The following is a 27,529-nucleotide window of genomic DNA, read 5'->3' on the forward strand; positions in this document are numbered from 1 at the left end:
TGTTTCTAACTTAGAAACTGGAGCCTTAAAGAGAAAGTGTAAGGATATTTTTCAGACAGTTGGATGTGTCCAGCAGTAGCCACATTAGCCCTGTAAGCAGTCCATGTACCCAGCAGGTGGCGATGTTCTGAAGAAGGTCATTACCTGGAGTCTCCACTACGTCCCTTTTCTTTGTGCTGCTGTCACAGCTGATGTGGTAAAACATGAAGAGCAGGTGATGCTTCTCATGGAGCTGTGTGGGCAACTCGATTTTAATCTGCACATACAAACATACAAAAATATGGCTTAAATATTTGAAAAAGAATAAATAACCTGAAATATGGTCAATATTGTTTATATTTACATATAAACAATAATATTTGTTATTTATAATACATAAATCGAAATAATCTGAATAAATTAATGAGAACCCTGAATATTTACAAGTATTTGTAAATGTGTAGCTGACTCATATCATATCCAGCAGCTTTTATTTAATCAGTATTAATGTTTTTTTAATTGACTGCATAAGGGACAGTGTAAATTGTAGGTGCTATAACTGGTTACCCTTTCTTTTTCACCATTTTAATTACACTTTTGCCCAACATGATCACAAGGGAAATCGACATGCTGTTTCCGAATGTTCATGTACCCTGAAAATCGACAGACATCCTGCTAAACTACTGACAAGCTCCATCCCCCATCAGACACTTTTGCATCAATTCAAACATGTTTACCTTTCCCTGTAGCACACTGGGCTAGAAACCTCCGAGACACTGGTTCTGGTCCAGGAAGTTATTGTGTTCACATAAACAATAGCGAGCTTGATTCTGAGATTTCGCTCTAAAGTTACATTTTTACTCCACTGTCGGCTAGATTTAGGATTTGGGTTAGGGGATAGTGTTTAAAAAATATGCATTTCTGTTGACTGTTTTACATAATTTACAACTAAAATACAACTCGCTTTCGGCGCCACCCTGTGGACATTTCACCCAGAAAAGGGTTAACAGCACTTCCAGCTTCAGCCACTAGGGGCAGTGGTTCAAATTTTGGTAAGCACAGACAAATGTCAACAGCAGAACGGTCTACAAAATTCAGTGTGTCAAAATTCAGTGTGATTTGCCTGCTTTTTTCATTACTAGTTCATTTTAAATGGTTCTGTGGTGAAACAAATATATTTTTTAAAGTGCAAGTATTCAATGTGCATTAATTAATATGAATATACATTGCTTTTGTATACTCTTTTGGATAGTGTTTCATTCATCACCTCGTCATAGAACTCTGGGTTCTGCTGGTGGTGCAGTACAGCTGCATAGGCATGTTTGGTGAAGAGAGGACCTCCTGGACGACCATATATACACTGCACACCACAATGACACACACAAGCACACAGAGCATTATTATCATTTTGTTGTGTTAAAATGCACCATTTCATACATAAGAAAAGTTGGCAACGATCTTAAACCTTTAGAGGTTGTGCATCCTCTTCATCCGACTCTCTGAATTCCACACACACAGCAATGTTCCTCGCCTGAGTAACAAAATAAAAAGACAAGCAGAACTTGAGCCAGAAAACGACTTACTGTCATATTACAAAGTGCAAGTTTTATGAGCAGTGGGCGTAAACAGAGCCTTCATTGCACTGGCCACCTGGATGATATGTCAGTACCTCTGGCCAAAGACATTGATTTTGCGAGAAATCGCATTATAGGTGAGATTTTCTGTGTTTAAAGCAAAAAAATAAAAAATAAATGGAAAAAAAGAGAGAACTTATAATTTCTTGGCATGTGGGATTAAGGTGCTATCGCTGCTATATTACCTTGGCGAAAGACTTCTGGTTGTCATATTTGAGGTGTTTGGGATAGACGTAGAGATGATTGTTGTAGGTGGTAAAGGGTTGAGAGCACTTGGCAATACAGGGAACAAACTCCTCCACCTCCAACAGAACATCATCGCTCTGCACGTTACACTCAAAAGGCCTCACTGGGATGTAGGATGGAGTCACACAATCTAGCCAATGGTGAGAGGAGAAATGAGTTCAAGTGACAAATCACAGCAGAGTATTTTAAGCACAGATGGACCGGGTAAAATTCTGAAAATCTGTGCAAAAAATATACAGCTGTGGAAAATGTAAATGAAGACACCTCTACAAAATGATCAGTTTCTCTGGATTTATTATTTATAAGTATGTGTTTGAGTAAAATGAACATTTTAGTTTTATTCTATAAAGTACTGACAATATTTCTCCCAAATTCCTAATAGAAATATTGTCATTTAGAGCATTTATTTGCAGAAAATAACAACTGGTCAAAACAACAACAAAGATGCCGTGTTTTCAGACCTGGAATAATGCAAAGAAAACAAGTACATATTAATTTTTAAACAGCACAATTCTGATGTTTTAAGAGTTCAGAAATCAATATTTGCTGGAATAATCCTGATTTTCAATCACAGCTTTCATGCGTCTTGGCATGTTCTCTGCCAGTCTTTCACATTACAGTTGGGTGACTTTATGCCACTCCTGGCGCAAATATTCAAGCAGCTCGGCTTTGTTTGGTGGCTTGTGGCCGTCCATCTTCCTCTTGATCACATTCCAGATGTTTTCAATGGGGTTCAGGTCTGGAGATTGGGCTGGCCATGACAGGGTCTTGATCCGGTGGTCCTCCACACCTTGATTGACCTGACTGTGTGGCATGGAGCATTGTCCTGCTGGAAAAAACAATCCTCAGAGTTGGGAACACCGTCAGAGTTTTCTTCCAGGATAACCTTGTGTGTGGCTTGATTCATGCGTCCTTCTCAAAGATGAATCTGCCTGAATCCAGCCTTGCTGAAGCACCCCCAGATCATCACCGGTCCTCCACCAAATTCAAGACACTGTGGCTTGAAGGCCTCTCCAGGTCTCCATCTAACCATCAGATGACCAGGAGGAGGATCGGTGATGATCTGGGGGTGCTTCTGCATTATTCCAGGTCTGAAAACACGGCATCTTTGTTGTTATTTTGACCAGTTGTCATTTTCTGCAAATAAATGCTCTAAATGACAATATTTTTACATCAGATACTGGTTTTAGAATTAATTGTGGCAAAATGGCTCGATAGCGCCACCTACAAAATTTCCACGAAGCAGCCCTCACGCCACGTTTCACCTACATGCAAGAAAATCGGTAGGCATATGTAACGTCAACACGTACAAAAAAGTCTCTTAGAACCATTTCCTAAATCCAAGGGGAAGTCAGCCATTGTGATTTTTCTCTTACATTTTTGCTCAGTTTTTGCCATTTCCAGGCCTCATACTTTAACAAACTCCTCCTAGTATTCGGTCAGTCTAATCTAAAGGCCTTGGCGATGCTAAATTGCGAAGCTTTTGGGTTTTCTTTGAATGGCGTGTCCATGGCGCCCTGACAAAGTTTGATATTTCACCATGAAAGAGGAAGTTGTTGTAACTCAAACATACAACGTCCAACCCACCCAAAACTTCACATGTTTGATAACAGTCCCGGCCTGAACATTTCTACATGCCAATATTCAGTTATAGTCATAGCGCCACCTACTGACAACAGGAAATGACATGTTTTACCCTGTGATACACTCTTAACAACATTTAAGTGCTAAAAATGCTTAAAAAAATTGGACTGGCATTCCCCTGGCACAGCAGCCCCAACATGCACCAGGGTGCGAGGGCCCGTTCAAATAATACAGGACTTACTAGCCATATCTGGAGGGACATTATCAATAGTCACATCCAGGTTACCCAAGATGACAGGAAGTTTGGCCATCTTCTCAGGTCTGTGGATACATAGTTGATTTATTTAGTCAGAATCTCTAAAGGTGGACCACAAAACTGCCCCTCTGAGAAGTAAAACAAAACCCATTCCTAACAGTGGGACTATTCACAGATGCAAAAGCATTGCAGGAGAACATTATGTTACAAAAATATTTATATTAAAACATCATTGTTTTAATAGACAGCTACTTTTACTGAAAATACTGTAAAAGGGACAGGAAATATCTTAGTGAAGACAAGTGTGATGATATAAGTTGAATACTGACTTCCTGAAATCTGCCAGCAGTTTGAAGAGATCCTCTTCGGAGAGTTTATTACTGTCCTGCCGGTACAGCGCAGAGAACCGAGCGCTTTTATCCAGAGTCCCTGAGGCATCTTTAAAAACAGGCCTGTGGAAAAGAACAAAACGATGAAATATTGACATTAAAAATATACCGAGAGAAAAGACCAGAACATTTTCAGAAAGTTCTGGCTCACCGGGCCGCCCATGCAAAAGGCATCCTAAACTGGCCCAGTCTGGTACAGGCCATCTTGGCATTCTTCAGAACCTTCTGAGCAACCTGTTAAACCAAACACATACAGTGTTCTCCAGAATCTCCCAAGTGACACTTTATGAACATTGATCTGGGCAGACGTGGGTATTGGTTGGTATCATTGAATAGTTACTGGCAGGAGATTGCAGGGGTCAGTGTGAAATGTGGTTGAATTGTTTGAAAGTTTATGTATTCAAAGTACTGATATTCTTTCTCTTTATCCCAGTCATGGCCAGTTATTATTTTGATTGACAGTGTGTGTTTGTGTGTTATGATTTGTTTGTGTCTGAGTGTGTGTTTGGGTTGGGCTCATTGCCTTGCTGGAGTCGGAGCTCTTCATGTAGGGCTCAGCGCAGTGAGTGATGCCACCCTGCAGAACTTTCTCGATCCGTGCCACAAGGATGATGTCAGGGTGAGGACACGTCACAGAGAAGACACACTGAAACACACATATTTACTTAAAGGAATGTTCCGGGTTCAGTAATGTTAACCTCAATCGACAGCATTTGGGGCATAATGATGATTACAACAACAACAACAAAAAAGTAGATTTGACTTGTCCCTTCTTTTATTTACAAAAAGCAAAAATCTGTGTTACAGTGAAGCACTTACAATGGAAGTGAATGGGGCAAAACTGTAATAATTAAAGGAATATTCCGGGTTCAATACAAGTTAAGCAGCATTTGTGGCATAAACGATCTCTCTCTCGTGCACGATCCTCTGCAGTCGACCTTTATCCCTCTCGGGAGGCTTGATTAGCCTAATACGGGACCGGGTGTGTAGGATCACGACCCGGCCCCGCCCTCCGCCCTGCCACAATCTCGTCCTTTCTTTTCTTTAAAAAAGCAAAAATGTTGGTTCCATTGAGGCACTTAAAATGGAAATGAATGGGGCCAATTTGTGGAGGGTTTAAACACAGAAATGTGAAGCTTATAATTTTATGAAAGCACTTGCATTAATTCTTCTGTTAAAACTCATGTATTATTTGAGGCATTTTTACAGTCATTTTAGGAAGTGATTCTGTCCAAAAAATGGATAGTGCCTCTCTGTCACCTCGATTTTTAAAGTTATAGCCAACACTGCCATCCATCCACACTTTATTAGTATTTGGTAACATTATTTGGGAGCATTGCCTTTAAATTGTTTAACTTGGATCAAATGTATCCTTCCACAAGCTTCTCACAATAAGTTTACAGGAATTTTGACCCATTCCTCCAGACAGAACTGGTGTAACCGAGTCAGGTTTGTAGGTTTCATTGCTCGCACACGCTTTTCCAGTTCTGCCCACACATTTTCTATCGGATTGAGGTCAGGTCTTTGTGATGGTCACTCCAATACCTTGACTTTGTTGCCCTTAAGCCATTTTGCCACAACTCTGGAGGTATGCTTGGGGTCATTGTCCATTTGCAAGACCCATTTGCGACCAAGCTTTAACTTCCTGGCTGATGTCTTGAGATGTTGCTTCAATATATCCACATAATTTTCCTTCCTCATGATGACATCTATTTAGTGATGTGCACCAGTCCCTCCTGCAGCAAAGCACCCCCACAACATGATGCTGCATCCCCATGCTTGACAGTTGGGATGGTGTTATTCGGCTTGCAAACCTCACTCTTTTCTCTTCAAACATAACGATAGTCATTATGGCCAAACAGTTCAATTTTTGTTTCATCAGACCAGAGGACATTTCTCCAAAAAGTAAGATCTTTGTCCCCATGTGCACTTGCAAACTGTAGTCTGGCTTTTTTATGGTGGTTTTGGAGCAGTGGCTTCTTCCTTGCTGAGCAGCATTTCAGGTTATGTCGATATAGGACTTGTTTTACTGTGGATATAGATACTTGTCTACATGTTTCCTCCAGCACCTTCACAAGGTCCTTTGCTGTTGTTCTGGGATTGATTTGCACTTTTCACACAAACTACGTTCATCTCTAGGAGACAGAATGAGTCTCCTTCCTGAGTGGTGTGATGGCTGTGTGGTCACAAGGTGTTTATAGTTGTGTACTATTGTTTGTACAGATGAACGTGACACCTTCAGTTGTTTCGAAATTGCTCCTAAGGATGAACCAGACTTGTGGATGATATCTTTTGATTTTCCCATGATGTCAAGCAAAGATGCACTGATTTTGAAGGCAGGCCTTAAAATACATCCACAGGTACACCTCTTGTTCAGTACACCTCCTATAAGAAGCTAATTGGCTAATTGTATAAAGGCTTGACACCCTTTTCTGGAATTTTCCAAGCTGCTTAAATGCACATGTAAACTTCTGACCCGCTGGAATTGTGATATAGTCAATTAAAAGTGAAACAATCGGTCTGTAAACAATTGTTGGGAAAATTACTTGTGTCATGCACAAAGTAGATGTCCTAAACGACTTGCCAAAACTATAGTTTGCTAATATGAAATCTGTGGAGTTGTTAAAAAATGAGTTTTAATGACTTTAAACTAAGTGTATGTAAACTTCTGATCTCAACTGTATCTATCTATCTATCTACTGACAATTTATTGTTTGGTGCTCTTACTTTTCTAGGGTACTGCAGCATCCCCTCTGGCAGTTGGAGTGTTTGCCCGTGAGGTGTGTCCAACCCTCCATTTATCTGCATGCTGGGTGTTGGGATCAGGAATCGGACCAGTGAATGGTTCAGATCCACATGAAAATCTGCAGATATTTTTCGGCTGTTCTGCATGTCAAACAGAGAAAGGACCACAAAGAACGGCTCCACCTGGAGGAGTCAAAGAAAAAACGATGCATTTAATCTTTAGCAGAAGTGTGTGTTGATACAGAATTTAACATGTTGGACTGCTCCAACAAACAAAGCAATGTTTTAAAAATGTCACAAAGCTACAGTGTTTACACTGTGTTTTACTTTCGTATGTGTGTGTGCACATTAAACTTGGATAGAATTTTTTTTTTACGTCAAAATATTGTAGGTGCAATTTCTGTGCTACTAGTGCTGCCAAACATAATTGTAAAAATGAAGACTGCTTTCAAATAGGTTTTCATAAATACCTCCCCAGTCTTGGACTTGTCACACAAACAGATAGCCCCGCCCAGTAATGTAGTCTAGGGCATATGCAGTTATACACCGTATGCCCACCAATATTTCTTAGGATGTTGCGTATGCCCACCCGAAATAAGTGATGATACATATGGCCGCCAGAACAACGAGTAGTCTTTTAAACTTTTTGAACTTTTTCAGTTTACTAATGCGATGCCGCAGCAGCGTTGAGTGAATTTCAATGCAACTAACATTGTCTTTCATATAATCACAGCATGCCCACCTCTTCAGACACCACTACACCACTGGCCACGCCCTAAACTCAAGCCATTGTTTGAGCCAATGTTGCTTTGACTGGCTGGTCAGGACATTTAAGCAAATGAAGTGACGCCACAGAGCCACAAAATGTAAATTTTTGGGTGGAATCAACATAAATTAGACCGTTTGTTGTTGGACATAAAATGTTGGTTTCAAAATACCTGTAATTGAAATCCTACACCTAATGCAAGAATTTATATTTTATAAAAACAGTAACTGTACAGATCCCTTATATCTTTAGAATAAAGACATACCAATAATGTTATATATGTTCAGAATTCTAGCTCTTACAGGTAACTTTCAGATGTGTTTTTCTGTTTCTTTATTGGGCAGTGATTTATAATAGAGTGGTTTAAATTGTTCTATTTTATATTATGTTATATTTTATGTAATATCTTACATTCTAAACCTTTTCGTAAACAATGTTTAGCAAACCGTAATTTTTTTATAATTTTAAATAAATAAATAAAACTGAAAATAAAATGTAGATTTATTTTTGATTAATTGATTAATCAAAGATTATTCAGTTACAAAAGAATCATAAGTTGCAGCCCTGTGTATTACTCTTACATTAGTAGTAGGCCCCTCCTCATTCTCTGCTACACAGCTCTGCAGGTTGAAAGACAGATCGTTGCAGTTGACCAAAACTCTCTTCCCAAACTTCTCCTCAAACTGCTTCACGTCAGGCTCAATGCCAGACAAATCAAGTCTCTATGAGCCACAACAAACACAGACAAACTTAAAGACATTATTGCTGTGCTACACAGTACACACAGACCTCAAACCAGTAGCTTGCCCTTTGACTTCAATCGATTGTTTGCTTTCTAGGAGAGCTGTGCTCACCTGTGTGTCAGGGTCCAGAGTGAACAGTTTGAGACGGGTCTCACTCCTCATCTTGGATTCAATGTCTCTTGCACTCTGAAAAAAACGTAGGGAAACACTAATTACCACAGTTGAGTGTGTTAACTTTTTCAGCATATTGTGTAACATTAGAATGCATTTGTTTTGTGAATTATAGTATTAAAAACCCCATGAAATGCTGTGACAAGTACAGTCTTTAGTTTCCAGTGACCCGACAGGGAGTGAGGTTTAGGGGGGTGAGAGTAATGGGAACCAGCTGGTGCGTGATAGCTGTGCGGTATGTGTAAACCTCACTCCCCTGGCCTCAAGAGTCGCACTAGCTACTAGCGCTAGAGTCTGTAGCATTTAGTCTCCTCTTTAGCATGTCAACTTCCCATGCCGGCTGAGACCAGTTTGAATCCCGCTCGGAGCGGGTCGAGTAAGACAGGTTACACTCGTGCTTGGCATTTGATATTGCATGTTAATTCGTGATCCACGCCTGAGTGCTACAGGTAGTGGCGGTTTGTTTTATGGCTCCATCAGGGATTTCTTGTTTGGACATTTTATCTTTCCTCTTGCACTTTCCTCATAAAATGATTCTTCAGATAAGGGACAAAATGTTTAAAATCCGAGTTTGTATTTTTTATATACTTGAAAGTTAATTTGAAAAATGAATACATTTGTAGACAAAGGTCTCAGCTAACAAACCATGGTAGAGAAGAGGTTTTTATAAAAACCTTAGTTGAAGCTGCCTCTATGACCTAAACTGAAATGCCAAAATGTATCCCAAAATGTAACTCTAAAAGTTAAAGTTCGTAATCATAATCGTAATGACGGAGTTGACATGTTGAAATTAAACATAAACTTACCAGACCACATGTCCTACTGTTGCACCATGAGCAGGAAGTGTTAAAGGGGTTATATCTGTTATATCTGATCATGACATTGTATGATATATTCAGGATTATAAAAAATCAGATAGAGTTAACACAAAGTGAGGACACAACTTTGATAGGCAGGTTTTTTTTAAACATAATTTAAAGTTTACTTGATGTATTGTTTGATATCATACAGATCCACACCTTTCATTTGATATTTATATTTTGATATTTATATTTATGAATTTGTTGTATTCTGAAACACTTTGCTTGGAAGATGTGACCTCATGCTGAGGACAGGTTAAGTAACATCTGCTTCAAAATATAGAGCATGCGTTTAACATTTTTTAATGTAATTAAAAAAGTAAAAAATGCCCTGAGCATACACATTTTCTTTAGATTTAACTTCTCCAGTATTTTTATCACTATGAATTTCTTGATTTTTAAAATAAAGATGAATGTATGTAATCATTTTCAACATATTTCTAAAACATTATATTCATGTCTTGGATTAAAGATTTTTTAAAAGCCCTGCACCATGGTACAATGATCACACTCATGCTCTCTCGCTCGAGAGCAGCTCGGAAAATGGAGAGCAAGTGGAAGAATACAAAATTAGATGTATTTCGCGGTGCATTGAAGAATAGTGTCTGTAGCTAGAGACAGGCACTAAAAGCTGCCAGGTCTAAATATTTTAGCAAACACATAGAAAATAACCACAAAAATCCTAGATGTTTATTTAGTACTGTGGCTAAATTGGTTAGGAATAAACATCGACAGAACCAGATATTCCGTCGCAGCACAACAGTAATTACTTAATTTCTTTACTGATTTAAAATGCACTTGTTATGAACGAGCAGCGAAGGCAGACGAGGAGATGCGGATCCAGTTGCAGTTCAACTTTATTTCATAAACAAACAGGCAAAACACAAAGGAAAACCCTCAATGGGGAAATAAACATAAAACTAGAAAACACGGGCAGGGAACACACACACCAGGCTAACAACATTCAACGAACCACAAGGAGTGAACAAAAAGCAGGGCTTAAATACACAGGGAGTGATAATACAAATGATAAACAGGTGTGAACAATGACACAAAATGGCAGTGAAGATGGCAGGAGGATTCTGGGAAGTGTAGTTCATAAACAAAGACAAGTGAACACGAAGGCTAACACAGAGACTAAGGAGCTACACAAGGGACAAAAGTGAAAACTAAGGAAAGCAAAGGTGACAAAAATGGCAGACAAAGGGCAACAGTGAAACAAGACAAGGAATTCCTAACATAGCCCCCCAAGGATCGGATTCCAGACGATCACAGTGACATAAAACAAAACAAAAAATGTCCATGACTGGGGGGGGGAGCTTGAGGTGGGCAGACAGACCAAGGGGGCAACAACGGGCAGACAGGAAGTCCAAGGGGGCAAAAAGGGCAGACAGGAAGTCCAAGGGGGCACAAAGGGCAGGCAGGAAGTCCAAGGGGGCACAGATGGCAGGCAGGAAGTTCAAGGGGGCACAAAGGGCAAGGACAGGTTCAGGTGGTCTGGGAGCTGGCCACCGGGCAAGGACAGGTTTGGGGAACCTGGGAGGAGGCCACTGGACAGGGACTGGGTCAGGAGGCCTGGGAGGAGGCCACAGGACAGGGACTGGGTCAGGGGGCCTGGGAGGAGGCCACAGGACGGGAACAGGGTCAGGAGGCCTGGGAGGAGGCCACAGGACAGGGACTGGGTCAGGAGGCCTGGGAGGAGGCCACAGGACAGGGACTGGATCAGGAGGCCTGGGAGGAGGCCACAGGACAGGGACTGGGTCAGGAGGCCTGGGAGGAGGCCACTGGACAGGGACTGGGTCAGGAGGCCTGGGAGGAGGCCACAGGACAGGGACTGGGTCAGGAGGCCTGGGAGGAGGCCACAGGACAGGGACTGGGTCAGGAGGCCTGGGAGGAGGCCACAGGACAGGGACTGGGTCAGGAGGCCTGGGAGGAGGCCACAGGACTCGGGAGGTGGAGCCGTAGGAGGCTCGGGAGGCTCAGCTGAGGGAGGCTCTGGAGGCGGAGCTGAGGGAGGCTCTGGAGGCTCAGAGGCCGCAGGAGGCTCAGGAGGTGGAGCCGTAGGAGGCTCGGGAGGCTCAGCTGAGGGAGGCTCTGGAGGCGGAGCTGAGGGAGGCTCTGGAGGCTCAGAGGCCTCAGGGGGCGGAGCCGTGGGAGGCTCAGGAGGCAGAGCCGAGGGAGGAGGAACCATGGAAAGCTCGGGAGGCTCAGGGGGCAGAGCCGTGGGAGGCTCAGGAGGCAGAGCAGAGGGAGGCTCGAGAGGCGGAGCCCTGGGAATCTCGGGAGGAGGAGCCCTGGCAGACTCGAGAGACTTGAGAGATGGAGCCCTGGGAGGAGGAGCCCTGGGAGGCTCGGGAGACTTGAGAGGCGGAGCCCTGGAAGGCTCAAGAGGAGCCCTGGAAGACTCGAGAGGCTTGAGAGGCGGAGCCCTGGGAGGCTTGAGAGGCAGAGCCCTGGGAGGCTCGAGAGGCGGAGCCCTGGGAGGCTCAGAAGGCGGAGCTCTGGAAAGCTCGGGAGGCGGAGCTCTGGAAAGCTCGGGAGGCGGAGCTCTGGAAAGCTCGGGAGGCTCGAAAGGCGGAGCTCTGGAAAGCTCGGGAGGCGGAGCTCTGGAAAGCTCAGGAGGCTCGGAAGGCGGAGCTCTGGAAAGCTCGGGAGGCGGAGCTCTGGAAAGCTCGGGAGGCAGAGCTCTGGAAAGCTCGGGAGGCGGAGCTCTGGAAAGCTCGGGAGGCTCGGAAGGCGGAGCTCTGGAAAGCTCGGGAGGCTCGGAAGGCGGAGCTCTAGGAAGCTCGGAAGGCGGAGCTCTGGAAAGCTCGGGAGGCTCGGAAGGCGGAGCTCTGGAAAGCTCGGGAGGCGGAGCTCTGGAAAGCTCGGGAGGCGGAGCTCTGGAAAGCTCGGGAGGCTTGGGAGGCGGAGCCCTGGAAGGCTCGGGAGGCGGAGTCCTGGGAGGCTCGAGAGGCTTGAGAGGCGGAGCCCTGGGAGGCTTGAGAGGTGAGCTCTGGAAAGCTCGGGAGGCTCAGAAGGCGGAGCTCTGGAAAGCTCGGAAGGCGGAGCTCTGGGAAGCTCGGAAGGCGGAGCTCTGGGAAGCTCGGGAGGCTCGAGGGGCGAGGCTCTAGGAACGGGCATGACCATTGGCGCTGGCTTTTGGTCAGTCCTGGCTATTGGCGTTGGCCCGGGAACGGTCGAGGCTACAGGCGCTGGCTCAGGGACGGTCGAGGCTACAGGCGCTGGCTCAGGGACGGTCGAGGCTACAGGCGCTGGCTCAGGGACGGTCGAGGCTACAGGCGCTGGCTCAGGGACGGTCGAGGCTACAGGCGCTGGCTCAGGGACGGTCGAGGCTACAGGCACTGGCTCACTGACCTCTGAGGCGACAGGCACTGGCTCACTGACCTCTGAGGCGACAGGCTCTGGCTGGGTGACCGTGGTATGCGCTGGCTTGGGTTCGCTGACCGTGGCTGACGAAGGCTCTGGCTCGCAGACCGGGGCAAGCGAGGGCTCTGGCTCGCAGACCGGGGCAAGCGAGGGCTCTGGCTCGCTGACCGGGGCAAGCGAGGGCTCTGGCTCGCTGACCGTAGCTGACGAGGGCTCTGGCTCGCAGACCGTAGCTGACGAGGGCTCTGGCTCGCAGACCGTAGCTGACGAGGGCTCTGGCTCGCAGACCGGGGCAGGCTCTGGCTCTGGCTCGCTGACCGCAGCTGACGAGGGCTCTGGCTCGCAGACCGGGGCAGGCGAGGGCTCTGGCTCGCAGACCGTAGCTGGCGAGGGCTCTGGCTCGCAGACCGGGGCAGGCGAGGGCTCTGGCTCGCAGACCGGGGCAGGCGAGGGCTCTGGCTCGCTGGCCGTGGCAGGCGTGGGCTCTGGCTCGCTGGCCGTGGCAGGCGTGGGCTCTGGCTCGCTGGCCGTGGCAGGCGTGGGCTCTGGCTCGCTGGCCGTGGCAGGCGTGGGCTCTGGCTCGCTGGCCGTGGCAGGCGTGGGCTCTGGCTCGCTGGCCGTGGCAGGCGGAGACTGGGGAGCAGAAGCCTTTCTTCTTCTCCTCCTCCGCCGGGCAGACGAAGCGGACCGTGCAGGCTCACTGACCAAGGCAGGCGTGAAGGTACGAACCACGGGCGAGTGGAGGGTTATTACTGTGGGAGGAGTGGCAGAGTTCTCCTCGATGGCTCCAGTTAACGGCGAACCGCAGGCCAGCAGAGTCTCCTCCACGTAACGCGTGGAGCGCCCAGCCGCGTTGCCTGTGGCAACCGCTCCTTAAGTCGCGGGTGCAGATTGCGCCTGAAGAAGACCACCAGAGAGGAGTCCGGAAATCCGAGATACCCGCCAGCTTAAGGAAGTCGCGGATGTGGTCCTCTATAGGGCGGTCCTCTTGCTTCAAGCAGAGCAGGTGGAAGTTTGCTCGTTGAACCGCTGGATCCATAGTGTGGTCGTTCGTTCTGTTATGAACGAGCAGCGAAGGCAGACAAGGAGATGCGGATCCAGTTGCAGTTCAACTTTATTTCATAAACAAACAGGCAAAACACAAAGGAAACCCCTCAATGGGGAAATAAACATAAAACTAGAAAACACGGGCAGGGAACACACACCAGGCTAACAACATTCAACGAACGACAAGGAGTGAACAAAAAGCAGGGCTTAAATACACAGGGAGTGATAATACAAATGATAAACAGGTGTGAACAATGACACAAAATGGCAGTGAAGATGGCAGGAGGATTCTGGGAAGTGTAGTTCTTAAACAAAGACAAGTGAACACGAAGGCTAACACAGAGACTAAGGAGCTACACAAGGGACAAAAGTGAAAACTAAGGAAAGCAAAGGTGACAAAAATGGCAGACAAAGGGCAACAGTGAAACAAGACAAGGAATTCCTAACAGTACTGATAAAACAGAAACAGCGTCTCATTATTTTCATCACAAGCAACTTCAATCCTTCAGTGTTATATGTCATGAAGAGCTAATAAAACTTATTGAAATATCAAAAAAACTCAACATGTATGCTAGATCCAATACCAACTAAGCTCTTAAAAGAGGTATTCCCTGTAATCTCAGAACCTCTTCTTAATATTATTAACTCCTCGCTATCCTTAGGACATGTCCCAAGAAACTTCAAAATGGCAGTTATCAAACTGCTTATTAAGAAGCCACAGCTTGATCCTGGCGAATTCGTTACCTAAAGAACGATTTCAAATCTCCCATTTTTGTAAGAAATACTAGAAAAGGTAGTTTCCTCACAACTATGTTCATTTCTACAGAGAAATAGTATATATGAACAATTTCAGTCAGGATTTAGGCACCATTACAGAACAGAGACTGCACTTATCAGAGTTGCAAATGACTTGCTCTTATCATCTGATCGTGGCTGTATTTCTCTTCTGGTGCTTTTAGATTTTCGTGCTGCCTTCGTCATCATAGATCTGTAATGAACGATTGTGTGACAAACAGACCCAAGAGCAGAGGAACAGTTCAAAGGATTTATTAACAGTAATAATGAGCAGTCACTAGGTTGAGGAATGTAGAAAATCCTGACACCGGCTGCAGGATGGAAGCAGGAAGCGATCTCGAATGGAATGCATGTCGTAGTCCCGCAAGGGGCAATCCGTGAAGAGTGTGTTTATAGGATGAGTGTGTGAAGTTGAAGCTTAGTTAGATGCAGAACAACGCACAGCAGAGATGAGCGAACTTAACTCCCGACACGCGGGCACAGACAAGGTATCCTCTGTGGAAGACCAGCTGAAATGCAGCAATATTGGAAGGCAACCACACACCCGACACGCGGGCAACCAACAGATACACGAGACAGTGCCAACTAAGCAGAGAGAGTGAGGTTAATACTCAACATCAAACAACAATCTAGCAAAGATACTGAGAACACAACAGGCTTAAGAAGGGAGTGAATTAGGGGAGAACAGGTGTTGATCAGCATGCTATTTAGTGGCTTGATCAGCATTCCCCCTGGAACAATCAGTGTTTCCATGGAAATGCCAATCATGCATGCCGGCCGCGCCTGCTATACATGAGGGAGAGAAAATGACAAAACATACAAAACAAACTGACAAACTCACCGGAGCCATGAAAAGATCACGACATTCTCTTCAATAAGCTTGAGAATTATGTGGTCATTTGTGGACTTGCATAAGCATTGTTTAGGTACTATTTAGCAGACCGCTAACACTTTGTCTTTGTAAATGAAGAATTGTCAAACCAAACAAAAGTAAAATATGGAGTACTACAGGGATCAGTTTTAGGGCCTCTGCTTTTCTCCTTACATAAGCTTCTCTGTGAGATATTATCAGGAATCGTGGAATAAATTTACACAGCAATGATTGGATGGCCAGAAATTTCCTTCTACTCAATACTGACTAAACAAAGGTACTAATTATTGGACCAAAACCTCTAAAAGTAAGTCGCTATTAGGCCAAGTAATAATAAGCAGAGTCTCCATGGATGTCCTGTTTCATCGTCTTCTACAGTAATGAACTTATGTGTTATATTTGATAACAATCTGTGCTTTGAAAATGAAATTTCCAACGTTTGTAGAACAGCAGAATCTCAGAAATATTGATAAGTTACGACACATGCTCTCTGTTGCTGATGCCGAAAAACTAATTCATGTGTTCATGACCTCAAGACTAGATTATTGTAATGCATTACTGGGAGGATGTCCTGAAAGTTCAGTAAATAAACTTTTTAAAAATTCAGCAGCCTGAGTGCTGACTAGAACAAAGAAATATCATCATATTAGCCCCATTTTATCATCTTTACATTGGCTGCGTGCTAAATTTAGTTTATAATTTTTAAATTCTAACTACATACAAAGCGTTGAATGGTCTAGCTCCGCAGTGCTTATGCTACCATCTATCACGCTATATTCTGGTCTGTTAATAGTTCCTAGAATATGACAATCCACAAAAGGAGGTTGATCCTTTTCCTATTTGGCTCCTAAACTATGGAATAATCTCCCTAACACTGTTCAGGATGTAGACACACTCACTGAGATTAAGTCTAGACTAAAGACACATTGTGGTGATGTGGGCGTGGCCAAGCCATGTCTGTGGAGTGAGAGAGGAAGAATGTTAAGGATTGACACCTGTGGGAAATTATATCTAACAACTGTTTTATGTTACAGTGAGAGCTGTAGAGGGATAAAAGGGCAGTCCAGACCGCTGGAGGGGGGAGAGAGAGATGCACATGGCAGCGTGTTCTAGGAGTTTTTTGTTATATTGAAAAGCAAACCCTTGTGTGTCACTGAAAAGTGGAGAAATAAATGACTTACGTTGGATGTTTACCCAGCTCCCGCTTCCTCTTTAACAAAGAAAGCTAGAGACCTGTCACACACATCTTTAGCCAGGCATACACCCAATTTATCCATCAACTCATAATTAGTTAGGTCTGCCAGAACCAGAAAAAATTGAATGTCATCTATGCTAATATTATTCTATTTGTTTCCCTATTTCAACTTTGGGATTCCTTTTGCTGGCCGGATCCAGCTCCGTTCCTGCTTGGTGTCGGACTCCACTGCTACGTGTCGCTCAGTGATGATGACTAAATGCAGCCTGTGCCAGCCAGACATCACTACAGTCTATTACGAGGGACTTCAGAGGATGAACTGATGCCAGCTCCAACTGTAAGACATCAGGTACTTCATATGCCACTGCCTGAACCTTGGACTTAGGATGGACCTCACCAAACCTCACCGAAATGACCTGCTGGTTGAACTGTGATGCACATTGATCTCTGCCTGCATCACTGCATAATTGCCAACAAAAGCCTTCTTCAGCCAACTACCAAAGGACAATTCATCTATGTGTACCTCTGTAGTTAATCCAGGATGAACTTTAAAGACATTAGTCATTAATCTTAATGACTTTGTTTAAACACAGGCCCTTAAACTTACTTAGTTTACTAATTTTAAACCCTGACTTGCACTGTACACATATAACTAATATTGGCATTATATTCATACTGATTAGCCAGAGGAGAACTGGCCCCCAGTTCTGGAGTTTTGTGTTCCTTGCCACAGTCGCCTTCGGCTTGCTCACTGGGGTTATAATACAATTATTAATTAATTATATATTTTTTATACACAATTTACAAGCATATTTAATCAAACTACACAATGATGAATCTTAGACTTTATATATATTAAAGTTTCATTTTCTGTTAAAGCATGAATAAAAAATAAAAAATAAAAATTTAAAATGTTTTTAATCAGCAAAAATTAGTGCACCTTTAAATAGCACCTTTTTTAAATGGAAAGACACAGATTTCCTGGAATTACTTTTGTTTTGCAGTGTATTGCTTTTATGTGTACACTAGCATATAGATGGCTTTGAAGCCAACAGACATGGACTTCAAGCCACAAAACTCCAGTTTTGATTTCATGAGGTGTTTAATTGAGACATGGGGTATGTGAAAATATATTCAGACTTTAGAGAAAAGAGACATCTAGACTGAGGATCCCAGGGAGGAGAGAGGAGGATGAAGAGACAGAGAGAATAAGTGTGTGTGTGTGTGTGTGTGTGTGTGTGTGTGTGTGTGTGTGTGTGTGTGTGTGTGTGTGTGTGTGTGTGTGTTCCAATGTGGGGGTGGTTCACTGTGGAATGGTTGGAAAACATTAGCCGAGAGGACTAAAGGTGTGTGTTAGTGTGTGTGTGAAATATGTGTGGATGTGTAGAGAGAGGGCAGACAGTGAAGATGTCAGCGTTGAGCACATTCAGTCAAGCCACAAAAGAAACGAATAGTTTTTACCATTAATCTAGCTACCCTTTACACTCAAACATTCTTATATAACTGTAATGGGAGCCAGCTGGTACCTCATAGCTGTGCAGTATGTAAACCTCACTCCCCTGGCCTCAAGAGGCACACTAGCTACTGATGCTAGAGTCTGTAGACTTTAGCCTCCTCATTAGTGCGCCTGCCTCTCATGCCGGAGACGCCGGTTCGAATCCCATTCAGAGTGGGTCAAGTAGGACGTTATAGTGGTGCCGTGACCCAGGATGGGAGTGAGGATTAGGGGGTGAGTGTAACGGGAGCCAGTTGGTGCGTGATAACTGTGCAGTGTGTAAACTCACTCCCCTGGCCTCAAAAGATGCACTAGCGACTGATGCTAGAGTCTGTAGCCTTTAGCCTCCTCGTCTCATGCTGGAGACGCCGGTTCAAATCCCACTCGGAGCAGGTCGAGTAGAACCAGTTACATAACTAAAGATGATTGTTTAGACAATCAGCTAATCATGTAATCATATGCACTTATGTGTGTCTATGTGTTCACAATACCTGGAAACTGTCCTGAAAATTCCCCGGCAAGATGTCGGTCTTGCTCAGCTCATCGTCTGGGTGAGAGAACAACACAGATGCTGCACTGAAACTTAAAAACCTGCAAACTCAGTTTACCAGTTCACAGACATACTGACTGTAAAATAACTAGATAATAGAGACTAGATAATAATATAAAATCACAATAACAATCACGAAAATGTACATTGCACAAATATTGTTTTCAAACAAAATTTTGCATTTGAGTTATTTGTTTAATTCTTAAGGTTAGGAGTTTGTTCAAATGTTGAAATGTAATAGTGTTTGCTACAATAGTACTATATTTGTTGTTCATATAAGTATAAGGAATAGTAATATTAATGCTAGCTTTAGCAAGCATCACTAATAATTATTAATTTGGTGCTGCGCTCTGATTGGCTGGCAGGTGTTTGTTGTTTTATACAGAGAAGAAAGGAATGTGCTGTCTCCCTTGAAACATATCAAATGCAAATAAAACTCCCAACCTCCTCTCCAGTGTGAAATCCAAAGTGTTTAAGAGGTGTTAAGAGTTACTGAAAAGGATGTGTTTTTGTGTAGCTGTGTGAACTAAGATTTAAAGTAGTTTAAAGAGCCCCTAATTGAAGAATCACCCATATACATACATACACACGTCACACTTGACTATTTCCTCTCTATATGGAAACAGTAATGCTGACAGAAACACACACAGACCATCATGTAGCTCTCCGTTTCTCCTCTCCTGCATGGCGAGTTCAAAGCTGCTGTGGAGGATCTTGTTGAGGGTGCTGATCCAGTCGTCCATCTCTCCCTCGCTGTCTGCGGCCAGAAGATACGTGCTTTTATCCTGCATCTTCAGCTCAAATGCAAAACGTCGCACCTTACTGTTCTATACGCACACAGTGTAAGAGAGAGAGGCACTTTTATAATCACAACACTGGCAAACCAGAGTTGCTATTTCATAGCTCAGGCACATCAATTGAGCTGTCAATTATTATGGTTCATTAAAGTATGAACTTTATGAAAAGTGTGTGTCTCATTAGTGATTTTATAGGAACACACACACACACACACACACACACACACTGGGAGAGCACTAGAGATATTGGATTAACTTTTAACCTGATTAATTTATAATGAATAAAGACCAGAAATGTAAATTCATCCTACAAAAGCAGAAAGCCATTTATTCCAGACGACTGCCAATGAATATCTGGCTGCTGTGCATGTGCACCTGTAGAAGTGTTTAGGTTTTGGACTTAGAAATAACTTTTATTACCTCTTGCATAGAAAATGCAACAACAAAAAACACATGTTGACAACAGACAAAACAGGGCATGCATACCAAAGTAATTTCAGGAGGGGTGGTGAATCGTGGAATGTGACCACACTTGCACTCACACACACTGTGCGCATCACAGGAGAAAGTGGAAATATTTGAGCCTGGGAGAAACCATGCCTGAACTAGACTGGACTTTATCACTCCCTCTCTCCTGCGCTCTCTTTTTTATCTTTTTATCTTTCTCTGTAACCCTGAGTAACCCCATCTGTGGAACTGACCATCCAAAATCGGTTGTTATTAGAGATATTGTCTCCTTCCATAAACTACTTTGTGCTGCATAAATACACAGAACAAAGCATTTGTTCTTCAGGTGCTCTGCTGAACCTTAAAGGTATTTTACCTTTTGGCTTCAAAACAAGTTAAACTCTAAAACAGCATTTGGGGCAATGATTACCACAGAAAATAATTTTGTGACATTATGCCACAAATATTTTCAATAGAGTTTCTGTTTCAAACTTGTTGTTGAAAAAGAACATTTCTTTAAATGTGATTAAATATGTGTGTATTTATTTATTTAAAATATTTATTTTATAAATGGGGCAGAGTTTGAGCGAAACCTGCTTGCAAAAAGTAATTTTTACACTTCCTTTTGGTGAGGCTTGTGGCACAGTAAGCAATTGTATCACTTTAGAAGACATTATTTTAACCTTTGGAGTCGTATGGATGACATTTATGTTGACTATCTGTGATTTTTGGAGCTTCAAATGTCTGATCACCATCCACTTGCATTTTAAGGATTGCTGAGCTGAGATTTTATTTTTAATTTTTTTTTCAAATGTGTTCTGCAGAAGACAGACAGTCATACTTAACTGGGATATCATGAGGGTGAGTAAATAATGAGTGAATTTTCATTTTTGGGTGAACTATCCCTTTAAGGCATTGTGGCTTATACTTATAGTTACCTGGATGACACCCATGCAGGAGTCCAGGAAAATGGTTCCTTTGGGTTCTTTTGATATTTTCTCATCTTTGTAAAAGTTCAGGTTGTATGATCCATCTCCCAGCTGGGTCAAGTGGAAATACCTTCTCTTAAAAGACTAAAGAGAAAATGGGAAAGAGAGTGAAACACAAGCATAACATGAAAATAGACCATCAATGTTTAGATGTAAAGCTAGAAACGGTTCTAAAAATAACCCCTAGGTCAATGGGACCATGGGAAAATGGATTAATGACAACAGGAAGTTGGTAAGGCACCACTTCCTGCCTGTGACATGGTGATTTCAAATCTGGCCCAAAGGGCAGGGCTAAGGGTCAGAGTCTGCTCTGTACATGGCTGAAACCAGCAGAAAACAAAACTATGCAGAAAATGCAACCTTGTCATGATGTCGATGAAATCAGCACTTCATTGGATGTCTATGTTTGGAAGAGCATGCTACCATATTACTTGTGTTATTTTGCAGTATGCAAATGTAGACTGTGATTATAGTTATAAATATGGATATTTTTTAAACAAAAACGCATCGCTTCGCTTCAGAAGGACTATATTAACCCCCTGGAGCCAAATGGATACTTTTTTGATGGATGGATGCACTTTTTTGGGCTTCAAAATCTAAGGTACCATTCACTCCCATTAAAAAGCTTGGAAGAAACAGGATATTTTTTAATATAAATCTGATTGTGTTTGGCTGATAGAAGAAAGTCATATACACCTAGGATGGCTTGAGGGTGAGTAAATTATGGGATAATTTTCATTTTTGGGTGAACTAACCCTTTAACATGTTTGGCAGACATGGGTCAATTGTAACTTAGTACTTAAATTCAGAATTTATAAAGCAAAATTGGACGATGCTGGCATTTACTTCAATCAGAATTGATTATGCTAATATCTGATTGTTTGATTGTCTGATTTAACAGTGCAAAGTGAGTTACACTGAGATTTCGTTGCCAAAGTTGAAAAACATTGTAACGTTGTAAAAATAAAATCAAGTCAAATTTGAAAACTTAAAAACACGAATGACCAACACTCCTGGAAAAAAAAACGATTTGATTAAAAAGCTGACTGTCTATAGCTTGGTATTATTTAACATTCAACATATTTTACGGAAAACTATTTGCACCTCATTTATTTTTATTTTTTTGCATGTTTATTATTAAGTGCTACTAGTTACAAATCAAAAAGGGAATTGAAAAATGCACACAGCAGCTGACAAATTTTCAGACACTTCAAACACTACATGGCACAAGCTCTAGAAAATCTTTTCACTGAAACCCTCCTCCTCCCCGGCACCACTTGTTTAGATCGTCTTCAGGGGGATTGTGTGCATGTTTTTCACCAAACTTGTCAAATTCATTATAATACTTTGAAAGTTATTCCAAGAGATAACATGACTGAATTGTTGGTATTTCTGAGATAATAACTTGAGGCCACTTGCTGTCATGTGACAACATTGTAACATAATACATTCTTTAACATACTCTTTTAAAAAAATGGTAGACAGTAAACTGTAAGCAGTATGCTAGTATTGCATTCCAAACACCGCTTTTATCTTAAAATGCTTCATCATCACCAAAATCGGGCAAGGGTGTGTGTATATGTAACTCACCCTCATGGTTACACTGATGGCACTGTTCATATTAGCTTTGTACAGCCAGCCGTGCTTGGACACACCCCCTCTTTGGGAACCCAATGAGGCGGCATCCTTTAGAGTTTAGTCAAGAACAAAACACCAAAGAACATATGAGCTGCACAAAAGAACACTTTCATAAAACACAGAAGCAATCCAACTCATTTGTATCTTTAAGCCTGAAAACACATGTAAGTCGATGTGAAACATCCTATCCCACATTACAGCCTCTGAACACCCTCCTCCTTGTTTCAACATTAAGTCGATTTTTACCTGACCCCCTAAATTATTCATGTTCCTCCTCATCTCTACAGGGAGCAGCCTTCAGACTGAACAAACAAACTCCATTCCTTAGCGCTGGAATTCTGGAAAATGTACACTAGTGGCCAAAGGTTTGGAATAATGTAAAGATTTTGCTGTTTCGGAAGGAAATTGGTACTTTAATTCACCAAACTGGCATTCGACTGATCACAAAGTGTAGTTAGGACATTTCTTACCATAAGAGCAAAATCTGTACATATATATATATATATATATATATATATATATATATATATATATATATATATATACAGTATATATGTGTGTATTGTATGTGTTTATTCTTTAGATGACTAATTTGTCCTATTTACATTAATATGGCAACACATGCTAAAACACGATACTGTCTCTTTAAGGACAGGGACTTTAACAGGGAGTCAAATGTCCAATTAGAATAAAAAAATTGTTTTAAATATGTCATTGGATCATGTGGATCTCATCTTTGGACAGTCAGGCAGTGGCTAATTACATAGATTTTAAATCATGTATGTGATTGATATACTCATTATATACTGTATATATGGATATAACCGCTGCTGTTCTTAAAGAGACGGTATATATATATATATATATATAAGCTTATATTAATGAGATTGTTTTTGAGTGGCTTCTTTACCGAAAAGGGACAAAAGAACAGAAAAAATATTAAAAGGCACATTTTGTGAATCTCATCTTTGTACACACATAACATGGAAGTCATAGCGCAAAATTTGGCCGTGTAAGTGATTTACTTGCATTCTCATACAGTGTTGCCACAGAGAGTGAAAGCTCAATCTTGAGATTAAGAATCAATATTGAGATTTCAGGTGAAGATTGTAATGCATCTGAAAATCGATATTTTTCCCAGCCCTAGCTGATAATGTTATCTTTACAGATCCAGCGAAGTGTTTTTCCAGCGATCATAGATAATGATCTTAGGTAATTGTCTCTTACCTCCTCCTTATCTGCATCCTCATCCACCTCAAACACGTGACTGGCTAGTTTCTCTAGTCGAGGAACTTTACTGTAAAAGAACAAAACAAATGTAATACAATCATTTCGATGATCTCACAGGTCATTCTCATGTCGCAGTTACAATGTGTGTGTAATTATAATAACTGCAAAAATAAAATAAAAGATGGTATGTGTCATTTAATTCAGGTAAGAGGTTAAGCACTTCCGACTCAAAGACACCAATGACTTTATCGCTCAAAAACAGCTGATGCAAAACACAGATGAGTGTGTGTGTGTGTGTGTGTGTGCAAGGCCACGTGTGTTCACAGAAACGCCATTAGCAGAGCTTTCATGAATGAGTAGGGCGGGTCGAGCCTCTGGACTATGATGATCATGATAATGATCCACATGTACAGCACACATCATCATCTTCATCTAACCACAACTATCATCCCTCCTGCGTCCTCTGCGACCTTTACCAAATGCCAGACACTGGCTGTCTAATGATCTGCACAATGTGAATTGCCAGTTATTGACCATTAAGACATGATTCTTCTCCATCAGTTAGCTAAGACAGGAAGTGACCTCGTGGAAAACGTTTAGCAGACACTTGTCTGAGAGGGCTGCAGTGAATGTGTGGATGCTGTCCTGTCCGAAGGAGAAAGGAAGAAAGAGATGAGGAAATAGGAAAAGAGCTGATGATGTTGTTGAGTGAAGAAAGACACGTTTCCTAAATTGGCTCAGGACAAGAGCACTGTCAACACTGGGGCAGGGCAGGATGAGGACGCTGATAAAACTTGTACAACAGCATCACACACACAAACACACACTGTGGCCAGACAATGACTCCTGGGCTCTGTTACGAAACCTAGTGAGCTGCATTGCTGTCTACTGCCAGTCAATAATTGTCCACCAACCCACTAGTCGATTAGTGAGATTGACTATGTTCTAGCAATTCTTTTTTAAATTTTAGTTTTAGCATTAATATTTTTATGGGAAGAGTGTTTGGGGCGGCTGTGGCTCAGGTGGTAGAGTGGGTCGGCTGCCAAACACAGGGTTTGGTGGTTCGATTCCCGGCCCACATGACTCCACATGCCGAAGTGTCCTTGGGCAAGACACTGAACCCCAAGATTACATTTACATTTATGCATTTGGCAGATGCTTTTATCCAAAGCGACTTACAGAGCCCTTATTACAGGGACAATCCCCCCTGAGCAACCTGGATTTAAGTGCCTTGCTCAAGGACACAATGGTGGTGGCTGTGGGGGTCGAACCAGCAACCTTCTGATTAACAGTTATGTGCTTTAGCCCACTACGCCGCCACCACTTCACGTTGCACCCAATGGCAGGCTAGCACCTTGCATGGCAGCTCTGCCGTCACTGGTGTGAGTGTGTGTTTGAATGGGACACAGTGTAAAGTGCTTTGGTAACCTCTAAGGTTAAAAAAGTTGCTATATAAGTGCAGACCATTTAACTGTGCTGAGAGAATGCTGTGCTTTTGTGCTATTAGTCTGTCAGCACTATAAATTCTCACCAACAAGTTTAGTCTCTATATTCATCCCCTTTGCACTGTAGCACCATCGCTACAGCCATTAAAGCACTGCTTGTAAAACATCCTCACCCCCTTAAACAATACATTTCAAGACAGTTACTTTCGGACTTCAAATCGCAGGCTGTAAGAAATGTTCCCGTTTTTTAGCATAGTCAGAAGAACTCAGAAGTGCGTAAAAGGTCATAGATATTTAGCCTATATATTTTTGGAAAATCTGTTAGCAGGACATCTTTGGCCATTGTGGCAGGTCTCATGCTCATCCAGTGTTGCATTTTTAAAAGTGTCAAGTTAAAGAAATGTATATTTGTGTGTTTTGCATCCAAATCAGGCAACAGTGATGACATAATGACCTCCTGTAAAGCTGCTTTGAAATTTATGCTAATGCATATTATGAAAAAAAACTTGACTTTTCAGTTTCAATAAATTATATAAAAATACATTTTAATAGATATTTCTCTAGCTTCGTCCAAAAAGCATTATGGAATTGTCTTCTATGTAAGGATATGTGCGATGTTGCCTTACAATCGAGCAAAAATTAGGTATCTTAGATGGTATCCTAGATTTTGTAACCGTCTGCATCTCATAATGTCTTAAAATGCTGCCAATAGGTTTAGCAAAAGAGCCCTGGTATAGATAGTACGTCGGCAACTGTTCTATAAAGACCAGCTGTTCTTTAACTCCTTCTCTTTTCCCCTCTTCCAATCAGTTTTAGGGGTGCTGTGCTCCTTACTTTGGAAGTTGGCGGAAGTCTCCAGAATAATCCTCATACTTATATGTCACCACATGCCAGTCAGAGTTGTAGGTCTTGATGCACTGTGGAAGAAAAAAACATCTGTCTCCTCCATACAGTTAGATGGAAACATGCACGCACACACACACACACACACACACACACACACACACACACACACACACACACACACACACACACACACACTCAAAGCTACATAATACCAAAAAGGCTTATGCAATCCTAGTAATCTAGTTAGTCCCATGTTTTCCTTTGCCCTGTGTGGCAACTGCTTTTTGGAAAATAATTTCAAAATAATAATTTCCTCTTTTCACTGTTAAAGCTGTCACCACACTGCACCAAAAACAGACACTAATATATCCTCTTGGAATTACATTAGAGCAGATTCAATTCTTGCTTTGTTAGCAAGAAAAGCATTCAGTCCTCAGCAGTTCTTAAGGGATAAGATGAAACTAAAAGTCTACAAACTGCAAGACGCTTTTTGCTCTTACTTTAAATCGAATTAACAGAGAGAAACAGTAGACTTCTTCTACAGTGAAATCGATAGCCTGTCAATTAGAAAACTGTATATAAGACAGAGATAATTCATTCATAATAAAAGCATGTATCTGAATATGGCTTCCCTTCTTCAGTGTAAGTCTGTTTGGCACAAATAGTGTGGGAAGAGGCATATGAACTTTAATACTTGAGGTTAGGGGTTTGTTTACATCCTTAACCTTAAAGGAACAGTTCACCCGAAAATGAAAATTCTCTCATCATTTACTCACCCTCATGATATCCCAGATGTGTACGAATTTCTTTCTTCACCAGAACACGTTTGAAGAAAACTAGAAAAATATCTCAGCTCTGTAGGTCCTTAAAAAAGCAAGTGGATGGTGATTCATCGTAAATGTCATCCATACGATTCCAGCCTTCTAAAGGGACACGATCGCTTTTGGTGCGAAAAAGATAAATATTTAAGTACTTTTTAAAACTCATGATAAAAATCATGCGTCCGTTCTGCAGTGGTCTGTGCGTGTGACGTAATCGCATTGACATTTGTAACACATGAGAAACATCCAGAAGAGCACTTAGGCTGTAAATTGCGTGCAGGACTCTAAAGCGTTACCTATCTGTTATTATCCGTTTCTTTACTCACAATGGTGCGTTTCTGTGCTTATCCTGGATGTCTCAACCGAGTGGAAAATGACAACATTGTAACAACACAGTATACACGAATATACTCTACCCTCTCATGAACCTTAACCTCACCCCTCTTTTTTGCACCAAATGTGAACATATCACTTTGGAAGTCTTTCATTTAACCGTATGGATGACGTTTATGCCTGTCTGTGACTTTTAGAGCTTCAAAAGATAAATCGCCATTCACTTGCATTTTAAGGACCTACTGAGCTGAGATATTTTTCTAGTTTTCTTCAAATGTGTTCTGTTGA

At 42.2% G+C, this 27,529-nt stretch overlaps 1 pseudogene; it reads right to left on the reverse strand.

Annotated features, from left to right (window-relative positions):
• LOC127654243 (dedicator of cytokinesis protein 9-like) overlaps positions 1 to 27,529 on the reverse strand; it is an 88,250-nt pseudogene that overhangs the window by 39,747 nt on the left and 20,974 nt on the right.

The sequence above is a fragment of the Xyrauchen texanus genome, chromosome 13 (genome assembly GCF_025860055.1).
Source record: "Xyrauchen texanus isolate HMW12.3.18 chromosome 13, RBS_HiC_50CHRs, whole genome shotgun sequence".
NCBI classification, from domain to species: Eukaryota; Metazoa; Chordata; class Actinopteri; order Cypriniformes; family Catostomidae; genus Xyrauchen; species Xyrauchen texanus.